Here is a 12084-nt window from a genome sequence, read left to right as displayed (position 1 = left end):
ATTTAATTTTAAAATGTGGCTAAGATATAATTTGTTTTCAATATCAAATAATGTAATTTACATACTCATATTATACATTTATATGTCATGAAAATAATTTATCTTGTCACAGTAAGAAATAAAGTATATTATATACACATACATACATGTACATGAGCCATTATTTATTTTATTTTACCTATAGTTTTTATAAATATGAAACTGTCGTCTTCTGTTAAAAGTCTTATAAATATAATTTATTATGACACACATCCTATAAAAATCAATATTGCATCAGATACTTATTACATTAATGGAATTCATTGAGCCACAACAAGGAAACTGATTCCAATATTGATACGAGGCTCTCAAGTCTAAAAATATAGGTTTGTTGCATTGAATTGAAGGCCATACATTTAATCACTAATAGTTAAAAAAGTTATAAAGTGAGAGAAAAAGTATAAATAAAAAAAAATTAATTTCCAATTCAATAGGTTTAATATTTCCAATTTTAATAGTTGCCACTTTATTTTTAATTCTTTATGTACTATATGTGGATGGCATCCTTCTATATATTATTTAAATTATTACATAAAATAATTTTTAATTTTATATATTTTTTAATGATATTTTATTCTATTTATTCAAAAATTGAAAAAATCTATGTATTTTTTTTTTTACCCTATTAATTTTTATATGAATTTTCACATACTAAGCCAAACCTTTACTTTTATTTCATGTTATTTTTTCTCTTATTTTGTTACTTTATTTTAGACGTTAGTATTTTCTATAGCACTGATGAAGCCCTATAATGTGGGACAAAATGTTGGCTCACATTAAACAGTTTGAGGTTTTTCTTTGAACTTACCTGGATCAACTTCCTTTCCTAATTTCTCTTTTTTAGCTTAGGATCCAATTTTTTTAAAACACCCAAAGCTATTTCTTTTATTGCAGCATTAACTGAAATCTGGACAAATATAGTTTCATATCACATATAATGGAAGAATAAAATCACGGAATAGAAAAGGTTTTATTTTTTTTAACTTCTCTAAAAAATTAAATCTTCAACTTGTCTGTCCTCTCTAACAAAAACTTCATTTTTATTCATGAGTGATTAATTTTTAAATATGTCTATATATTTTGGAGACATGTGTAATAGTAGAGCTACTGTCGTCTCAAACTTTCTTAATGTTTAAATTGCTTTTGTAGCTGCAATTAACTAAATCTTAAAATATTTATTCAACTATGATTTTAGAGGTATAAATGCAATTCAGAAAAACATTGGTTTGCCTAATTTTTATAGTAAAAAACAAAGTCTAGTATAAAACTGAAAATGTATTTATCAAACAACGGAAACTAAGACATACAAATAAGAAATTTCAAAAAAATTATATTTTTTAAAAACCATATTTCATTTGATATGAATAATTTTTAACTTATTTACATAATTTGTATATGTGTATGTGACATTTCTGATAATAATAAAACCCTCTACATAATTGCTTACTGTAATATTTAAGTGTAAATAATTTTGAACAATAATTATTTATAATATTGTAATTCCAGGTCCTGTGGACGGCGACAAAGGCAAATCTTAATCTGTGATAGAAAAGCAAATGGTTCCTTCATCAATATTCATGGATGAAGAGAATCTCTAAATCACAATTAACAACCAAAGTTCATCAGGCTAACGTAAAGCTATTAGCAGTTAAACGAGACTTAATACATCGGAAAATTACTTGAGTGAATGTTAAATAACCTAGCTGTGCTTAATTCATTGAACCTGAAAGCTGTTTATGATAAACCTTCTTGTAAAAGCAAGGTGAAACTTAATAATTTATTGAGTAATTAGATAAATTATTAGATTATAAATTAAATTAGCAATTGTATTTTTTTTCAAATTTCAGAATAAGTTAATTAAAAATAGAGACAAAATCTAGACTTAGCTTCATGTTGCATGTAGAATAACTTCAAATTCATCATAGAAAAATAAAATAATTTATTATTAAATGCGAAATTAAAAAAAAAAAAAATCTTGGAATTAATTGTTCACCTAAATTAATATAGGATCCTCCATTACCCCAAGACTTCCAATCTATCCCTCTAGAACAGTGATTCCCAACAGAGGTTTTGTGAAACACTGGGATTCCACAATCCTCTTCCAGGCATTCTTTGAAATAATTTAGCAATGGGTCATTCCTTGTCAAATTAGCATAGTTTCAAACGTTACGATCTCGGATGATTTTCAAATTTTGTACAAGTATTATTTATGTATGTATGTATGCCTTTCTCATCTTTTGCTGAAAAGGCAGATCACTCTATTTATATCTAATGATAATGTAGGGGTTTTCCCCTTCCATTAAAAGAGTTTCGCTTTTTTTATACTAATACCATAAGAATTGTCAATCACCAGAACAAGATTGGATGCCACTCCACAAGGCCCCTAACAAACACTGTCATAAATAAACCACTAGTATCCTTACTTACATAATACCACCTATTAAACTTTCAGTTTAGAATCATCAAACCTCAGCTAAGGATTTCACTGTATACCTTCAAGTACCATATTACAGGTAATTTCCCTTGTATACATACATATTACAGGTAATTTTCCTTGTACACACACATATTACAGGTAATTTCCCTTGTTCACATACATATTACATGTAATTTCCATGGTATACATATTACAGGTATACAAATTCCATGGTATACATATTACATGTAATTTCCATGGTATACATATTACAGGTATACAAATTCCATGGTATACATATTACAGGTAATTTCCCTTTTATACATACATGTTACAGATAATTTCCTTTGTATACATACATATTACAGGTAATTTCCCGTGTATACATACATACAACAGGTAATTTCCCTTGTATACGGATTTCCGTATTTCCCTCGTAGGTAATTTCCCTCGTATTACGTGTAATTTCGCTTGTACACATACATATTACAGATAATGTCCCTTGTACACATACATATTACAGGTAACTTCCCTTTTATATATACATCATTACCTTTAATATGTATTGTATGTATTATAGGCATATAATAATAAAGGAGGTTACAAAAAAAAAATCTAGTACCAATCCCAGAAAAAGATTGTATTTAATTTGATTAATACATACTAATGCACTTTATTAATTCATGTTTTATTTTCAGTTTTAGAGGGATCGTAAAACTAAAACTAAATTGTAGGTGACAACAGCACATTATCCTCAGTTCCTGTGTCTTTCACTCCTCAATAAACTGTAAAATAATAAACGTAAAAATTAAGAGTAACCCCCTAATCCTCAGTTGCATCCCCCCCCCTTTTATCTCGATATTTTATTCGAAAAATTATTTCAGAACAGTAATCCCAGTTCCGATATTTCGAATAGGCCCAATGAGGGCTCTTGGTGAATTGAAATGGATTTTACAAGATTCGTTGCCTTAAGAAGATTCAATAGGTGAAGAGGAAAACAAAAGAAAACACTGATTCCATAATTTTTGTGCCCATATGGTAAGAAATTACAGTTAATTTTTAGTCTTCTGTAAAAAAAAGTATTGAAGAATAATATAATCAAGTTTTGTCTATGTTTTAAAATAATTACATTAAGTTTTCTCTAAAAGAAATAAGAGAGATCGGGAAGGGGGAAATATTACAAATAAACATCGCGTTAATCATAACAAAAAATAATTCCTTATCTTTAATAAGCTGGGATGCAGACCGAAGTTGCATGCTAAAGGAAAATCAAGTATTGATCCTTTTCAACATGAATTATGGTAGTTTTCTATATAGTTTGTCCCAAAAAACCAATCTTCTTTCGCTCGATACAGATAGCATCCTGAGATACGAATAGTAAGAAAAGCCTTCAGAACAATCCTGAATAAGAATTACCTCATTTACCTTTCCACAGTAATGATACATTAGCAATTAACAATAGAACGAAATTCCTGCAAATTACTTACTCGGTCACAGATATCTATTTATCTTAAATTATCTTTATATCTTTATAATTTATATTATATCTTAAATACTATATTTGAATAAAAGACTAATGCTACTCTCAGCAGAAAGAATATACTCAGCAGTTCAACAATTAAAATTAATTTACATAAATTCAAAAGAAAAACATAAAACTCATGGTGGATCTATACGTTTGCCATTTGCCGCAAGTACAAGACTTGTACAAATGTTAGGTAAACATAGGAAGCAACAAACATTAGTATTCACACGCTTGATTTGTTCTTTAGATTTTTTTCGGCCATTGCATTCAATTTACTTCATTTTCATTATAAAAATGGAAAAAAATAAAGATAGGATAAATGAAAGGAAAAGTCAAGGAAAAAGTCCCCTCTGTCTTCCAATTCCAGAGAGGCCTAGGATCCCAGAGTCGTGTCATACCATTCACCTGTAGGTGGTTGGGATTGCTTTGGGGATTCCTGGAGCTGAATGTATATAGTTATGATTGTGTTCCATACTATTTATTTTGAAAGGCTTTAATTTTCTTAATACCAGTTGTTTACTTATTTTACTATTATTTAATAATATGAACCACTACAGCCTATGAAGTGTCAAGAAGTACTGTTTTTTAACAACGGTTATACAAGGAAGTGATTTTTCAAGAACACGCTCAACCGCCATATTTTTACCCAATTAAGAGTACGCACCTTATAGAGACTACTTGACTAACAACTACTGTGACAGAATTAATATTTAATTGCTACAGCAGGATTCGAACACGAGTCCGAATCACAACAAAAAGTACTTAAAAATAACTTTTATTATAAAAAATTAAGTTGACATTTTAGTATAATGTTTAACCAGGCCTGGTTAGCCCGAATAGATAACCTAGCCGGTAACAGAGTGGAAACGTTCAGGGACAGAACATATTTAGGGTGAAACTTTTGAACATCTTCATTTTTATTTATCACATTTTTCTTCGAAATATATATGAGCCTACTACAAGTTTTCCAAAGACCACTGAATGGAAATTATTTGTAAAGTAGGAATAATAATTGCAAGTGTGTTTCCCGCCGTACGGCACTCTCACTGTTGTCCGGACCACGGATTGAGAACCACTATATAACAGTACAGCTTGGAGTTAGTAGTACAGTGTCTTGCCAATGAGCTACTCACTCCCACAATATAATAAAATGTGTGATGATGGCTTTAGGTTAGCGTAGTTCCCTAGAAAATTCAATCCTTAGAAATAAATCTAATTGAAATCCGTATTTTTGCATAGTGCCTACTAATGTATTTATTGCGAATGTTATGCGTAAATATATTTATATACATATAATATTCGCAATAAAGAGAGTACTAATTATGACTTCCATGCTTTTTCTTATTTAATTTAAAATGAGATTCGTTTAAAAAAAAATCACATTATCTTTTGGCATGAGCTTTCTTATAGTACGAGAGCCGGTAAGGCAGTTATCTCACACCAATTTTCGATTACTTTAATGAAAACTATGTATAATTACTAGTTGAAATCGATGAGTCTGCCAACTATAGGTAGAGGGGATAAAAAATGGGGGCTGTTTTAAAACCTTAATTTTTCATTCGGAGCTCTATACCTTAATAACTACCAACAATACTAGAAAACCTAAGAGAACATTATTTAAAGAAGAGTAAATTTTCTGAAATATTAGCCCTAATAGAGCTATTTACGTCCAATAATTCTCGAGATATAGCCTTTTCAAAAAGCAACATTTGTATATCATTGTATATATATTTATCAGATATAGAGAGAGCTCCAAATAAAAATTTAATTATTTTTTACGTTTTGAAACAGCCGCCAATTTTTATTCCCCCCTAACTATACTGGTAAACTCATCAATTTTGACTAGTAATTATACCTAGTTTTCAATTAAGTAATCAAAAATTGGGGTGAAATAACTGCCATTTTTCTCCTCTGGGGCTCTTGTCCTATAAGGATAAGTGGAATCCGGGAGGTCTCCAAAAACCCACAGGGTTGACTCATGACTACAGTAACAGAATAAATAATTATGTGCCACAGCCGGAGTCGAATCAGAGTCCGTTGAGTTAGTATTAAAGCAATTTATATTTCATTTTACTTTATATTCATCCTTTTATTATCATTTCTTATTTAGCTCTAATACTCATTACCTCTGAGTGAGGCAGGTTATATTATTATCTCAATATAAATATAAATATCAACTAACCAGAAAAAAAAAAAATAAAGGACATAATCAATTTATCTTTCGAACCATAAAATCAAAAGGTTCATCGGAGTTCTGGCGGTAATGATGACCAGTTCAACAACTGCCTCGTGGCGGGCTTACGAGATAATCGCTTCGATTTCAGTCATCAGTGCCGCCATTTCGATAGACAACCCTCCCTCCCTTGGAAACCGACACCCCTATCGAGTAATTAGATCGACATACAGACGGATCCAAGGGAACCAGATCGGGAGGTGGAGCCAGCACTGAGCAGGCGCGACCCGACTATATTACCAGCTCTCAACTGGCCACAGCATCAGTCCATCCGTAGCGTCCTCTGCAGCATCACTAAGGTAAGGTCAAAGACCCCCGAAAATTCAGCCAAGGTCCTCTCGCTCGATAACAGCTGGGACGTCTGAGCCTACCCCAACCGTCTATCGTTCGAGCTCTGTCTGTAGGGGATGTTTGCGGGCTCTGGTCTTTGGCCAGTACTGTTTACTCTTTGAAAACGATCGCCATTCAAAAATAACTTGATAATTAATAAGAGGAAAAAGATAAACTATCATTTTTTTAAATAAATAATTTAAATATATTTTTTTTATTAATTACTCAAAAGTCATTTAACTTGACACAAATACCAAGATCTGTTTGTTTGCTCTTATGTATTTTTTTATTCCAAAACATATTATAGATTTTTTTTTTTAATTCATGAAATAAAATATTTTTTAATAGAACAAAAATATTTAAAATTTCCCTTATGAAAAATAATATAATACCTATGAATGAAAAATAATATTATTAAACCTAAATAAGTAGCACTGAAAAAAATATAATAAATTATATTATAAAATACTATTTTATAAATATAATATTGAGAAAAAATCTAGAACAAAAAATAAGACTAGACAAATTAAATGTGAATTAAAGTGAAATGTTTCCTCATACAATAATTTATAATAATCAATTATTTTTTTTAATTAATTTGTAGCGAAAAAAATTGTTATATATATTTAAAACATACTCTGCATTTCATTTATATATATTTATTATATTGCAGTGGTTTTTGTTTGTATCTTCTTGGTGCGTAAAATATATTCACTATTATTATATAATATAATGATGCCAGATTTAGTTTTTTTTTTTTTTAATTCTCCAAGATATACTATATTCTCTAAGAAATACTATAAGATATACTCCAAGATATTCAAAAATTAATATTTTTTTGGAAATGATGCATTTTTGACTGAAGAGTTCTTATATGTTTTAATACTGTCAAATAAATAAGAAAACATAGTGTTTTCGAATATAAAACCATTAAATTGTGATTATTTTTAACTTATAATTCATTTTTTTATTAAGTATTCCTGTGACTCGAGCGCCCTTGCTCAGTCTCCACTGGCTCCCGATTTCCATTAGCTGTATCAATTAAATGTTACAATAACTTTTTTTTCATAAACTTAATATTGAGAAACTATCTATTATAAAAAATAAGATAAGGCCTAACAAATCAAATTTAATATAATATAAAGTGATATGTTTCCACATATAATAATTTTCTATTAACTGAAAATAATGTTATCAATATATATCTCTTACGAATAATTAATAAAAAATTTGTATTTTAAACAAATTCTCTACCTTTCATTTAAATATATTTATTATCAATAAGGAATTAAAATTTTTTACCGTTATTACACATCGCTACTTCTATAAACTATTTTCTTTTTTTAAATATATGTACCAATCGTACAGATACATGTGATGGTAAATTCCAATCAATTGTATTTAAAATACATTATTGCTATTTTGTTAAATACAGTAGAATTAGTCTTAAATCAGATCATTAAATATAAATTATAATAAAATTGAAAATTATAATTGTATAATGAAATATATTCGATATTCTGGCAACTTTGGAAGATCCGAAGTCTATAAGAAAACCTGGCGGTTGTAACCTCCTCCAACAATCACAGTTCAAGAATTTTTTTTTTTTAAATTAAAATTTACTACATTTAAAAAGCGACATGTTGGAATGCATGTTTTCATTGATTATTTTTTATATAGCCTGTGTTCTATGTCCATTTTACAACATTCTACAGCTCAGAGTTTAATTCACCTATGAAACTTATCTATTTGTATTACTTACAGTAAGTTTCTACTATAAAAAAAGTGTTTAATATTTTTATATTTTCATATATAAATTCATTATTTGTAATTTAAACCTATTACTTGGTTATATTTTACAAACTGTGAGGAAATCAATTATTTATACAAAATAATTAATTAAAAAATGTATAAAAAGTCATTTTTAAATGAAAATCAGTGGTCTTGACTGGCGTAAAGAAATTACAAGTATTGTTTTTGGGAAATTATTGTTTAAAACTACTTTAAGCGTTAAAAATAATAAAGATTTCATAAATAAAAGCATTGCATTACATGTGCATAGTAAGTAATAATCCTTTAAATTTTAGTTGCATTAAAAAAAAAACTAACATAATTTGTATTTATTTTCAATCAATAGAAGAGATTTTTTAGTTTTAAGAAATTCATATTTTTTCAGCAGAATGGGGCAGTTTCCATTGGTAAAAGTTGTTAGGTCTTATATATGTATATTTACTTATTACTGATTGAAAATGTAACATAATAATCAATTATCAGATTCTGTTTTACAATATTTTTGTAATTTGGTATTTTTTGGATCCTATATGGATTTGTAATATATGATTTTATATTTACACGAGCTACCCAGAGGCAGGGAAAACACAAAACAGGATATGATAATAATTTTTTTATATTAATTTTCTTTTTTTTTTAAATTGTAGTTTTCAGATATGTTTTGTCTAAAAATAATCTAGATATTTTATTTCTTAGATGAACTTATTAACTAATCAATTCCTTTATATTTTTTAAATATTTGATTGGCTCAGAGTGGTGACAGAGTGGTTATGGCCAGACCGAAGAATTGTCTCTCAATTTGCAGAGTGCTTTATTTTTCTTATTTTCCTTATCCATATTTGTACTCGATTCGAATAAGTGTCCATTATTCCATTTTTATGGAATAGTAAAAATAAAATAAAATAAATCTTGATCAATAACGGTCATTTTAAAGCCGAGTTCAGTGTTACTTAAATACACAAGTTTTACCATTATTATGTTGCAATAGTTTTTACTTGTGGATATTATATGAGGACAATGTATTATCTGCTTGTTATTTTGATTTTATTTGTTATTTATTAAGCTGATCATGTTTTTCGTACTTAACCTTGATGAAGGCCTCAAATTTTGGCCGAAACATTGGCACCAATAACATATTTTTTTACTTATCTTCTTCACTGATTGCATGATCTCCTCATATAAACTATAGTTCGTCAAATTAGATAATATACGGTTTCGAATTGAGTTAGATAATTTTAAAATTGTACTTACATTTTTTTACAAATATTTTTATGAAGCTTGTTTTCGTATTAATGAAATACTGAATAAAATAGAAAAACATTCATAAAGCCTTCTGACTTAAATATCCAGTTCACATCACCCGAATTTCAATTCCATTTTTTTAAAGAAAAAAAAAATTAATTTTTGAAAAAGAAAATTTGTCTGAAACTAATCGAAAATAAGTGGTAAAATGAAATCTTCGAAAAATACATATTTTTTCGTCTAAATAGGTAAATATATATTTTAATGTTAAAAGCACACCCTATCTCTTTAACCTTTTTCTGTCAAAAAATAAACTCAAACATATGAACATACTAAAAATCAAAATTTTAGTGAATTTTCCACAAAATGTTAGTCATTCTTGTCAGTCGGTTTGTGTTGTATCAATAACGCACCCTTATCACAGACCTCTACCAAATATATTTTACTTGCACCAGCTAGGTAAAATTTTATAAAAATCGAAGTTTCATAAAGTTTTTTGTATTTTATAAAAATTAGATTTATTTTCATACGCTAATTTCAATACGATGCCACTAATCTGCACTAAATCACCAAGGAGAGATTTTGGACCTTCTAGACTGCATTAAGTGGTACAAAATGTACCTTCGTAAGCAAATTATGATCGGAAATATCAAATAAAATGTATGAGAAATTTTTCTAGATTTAAAACTGATTTTTCCTCCATGTAAAGGCATGATATCTAAAAAAATCTGAATATGGTTTGTGATTGGTCCACTCAAGTGGTAGAATACTTTTCATGAATATTTTATTTTAATCTTCACAAAATAGGAGCAAGAACTAATCAGATTACTAATTTTCTAAATATCATTTCCAAACTATGCCGGATTTTTTAATTTTGCATATCGTTCTTTAAAAGATATTTTGGACAACTTCAATGCAAAATTTAAAAATCCTGCTTGAAAATCTAATAACTTCTTCTCCCAACTGCTGGGTCATTAAGCGTCCAGCTAGTCCACTCGTCTCGGTGTCTAGGCATTTTTCTTCGGGATCCAAGAGACTTTGCAAGTCTTACAAGTTTTGCGATGTAGTCAAAACTTTCAGAAACCACTTGGCCTATCGGGTATCGTTTATATTGCCAAACAGTTAAGCTGCTTCTCTTTCAGGATGTCATGTGATCATCTCATTCCCGAATTCTCTCGAATCCTGTCGTTTCTGACACAATGCCTATGTTCTTATCGACTATCTCATCATTCCTTGCATGTTTGACAAGCGTTGTCAAACCTTCTGACTCATAAACAATTACTACAAGAAATAGGGACTTTCTTCGCCTTTCTACTTTCTTCTCGCTTTCCTATGATTGTTCTGGATATTTGAACCTTCTGATCTATATTATATTTGCTTGTAATTTTCCATAGATACATATAAGTTAGTTCTTGGAGTTCATAACCAGAAAAGATCGTGGCTTGTACATTATCACTTGCAACGCAGATGACTTCGCTTTTAATTCTTAATTTTACTTCTCCATAATATTCAACCAAAGACGTCTGAAGATCTTCCTGGGGGTCGACTGACTATATCATCAGCATAGCTTGTAACCTGATCAAGCACTAAAGCTAATAATAAATCATTTTTTAAATATTTGTCAACTGAGGTCACATTGCTGACTTATTTTGTGACTGTAATAAATTTAAAATATGATAATCTCGTGCGGTAATGGATTAGCAGTGATGGGTAGTTAGAAGATTTTAAAGAATTTTAAGATTGTATTCTCAAATAATTTTCCTCTCGTGCCTTTCCTGGGTGCGGTAGTAGCAAAAATCCACGCTCCTTTCGTTTCCGTCCAGTGTCCGAGCTGAGATGGGTCTTTCGCGCCAATTGGAGCATGCCTCGAACCTCATGGGTAATTTAATGGTGATTTATCAATAGGGACAATAAGTAAATTGATCGTCAGATTGAATTGTGGCCCTCAACTGGGTTTTGTTTGTTCCCCGACGTAGCGTTACCATAATACATCGTACGCTCCAGCTTTCCATGCGTCTAGCCTTCTCTGCAGGCTATGTCTTCATTCGAATGAACCACTATCCTTGACCGAAATTTCTTATGATCCTTTGATAATAATAAGAAACATGTGGTTAAAAGATTAATTTTGTCAAAAGGTACAATAACTTACAGTTGAGAAGAGGCGAGCCCGACAAAGCACCCTCAAGACATGTCAGTGATTAATTCCTTCTCTTGATCCTGAAGGGAATTTTTCTATTTATATATTCCCAATGTGCCCTATACAAACCAAATCAACAAACGTATTAATCATAATCAGCACCCTCAAATCCCACATCACCACCCTTGAAGAATGGTGCCAAAACTGGAGGATTAAAATAAATTCCAATAAATCCCACCAAATCACATTTATCCTTCGACGTAAACCCATGACCTCTTGCCCAACAGTATCCTTTAATAATACCCCACTTATTCCTGTCGAACAGATCCGTTACTTAGGACTACATCTCGACAAACGACTGACATGGAATC

The 12084-nt window shown here is 29.6% G+C and overlaps 1 protein-coding gene across 1 annotated transcript in view; it reads right to left on the bottom strand.

Moving 5' to 3' along the window:
• Positions 1-12084, bottom strand: part of LOC106689993 (soluble guanylate cyclase 89Da) — a 60889-nt gene that overhangs the window by 48478 nt on the left and 327 nt on the right. The gene's annotated exons all lie outside the window — the stretch shown is intronic.

This window comes from Halyomorpha halys, unplaced genomic scaffold (genome assembly GCF_000696795.3).
Source record: "Halyomorpha halys isolate HHAL.00 unplaced genomic scaffold, Hhal_1.1 Scaffold1541.1, whole genome shotgun sequence".
NCBI classification, from domain to species: Eukaryota; Metazoa; Arthropoda; class Insecta; order Hemiptera; family Pentatomidae; genus Halyomorpha; species Halyomorpha halys.
Note: the sequence above shows the minus strand (reverse complement) of the source record. Positions and strands in the feature narration are given on the sequence as shown.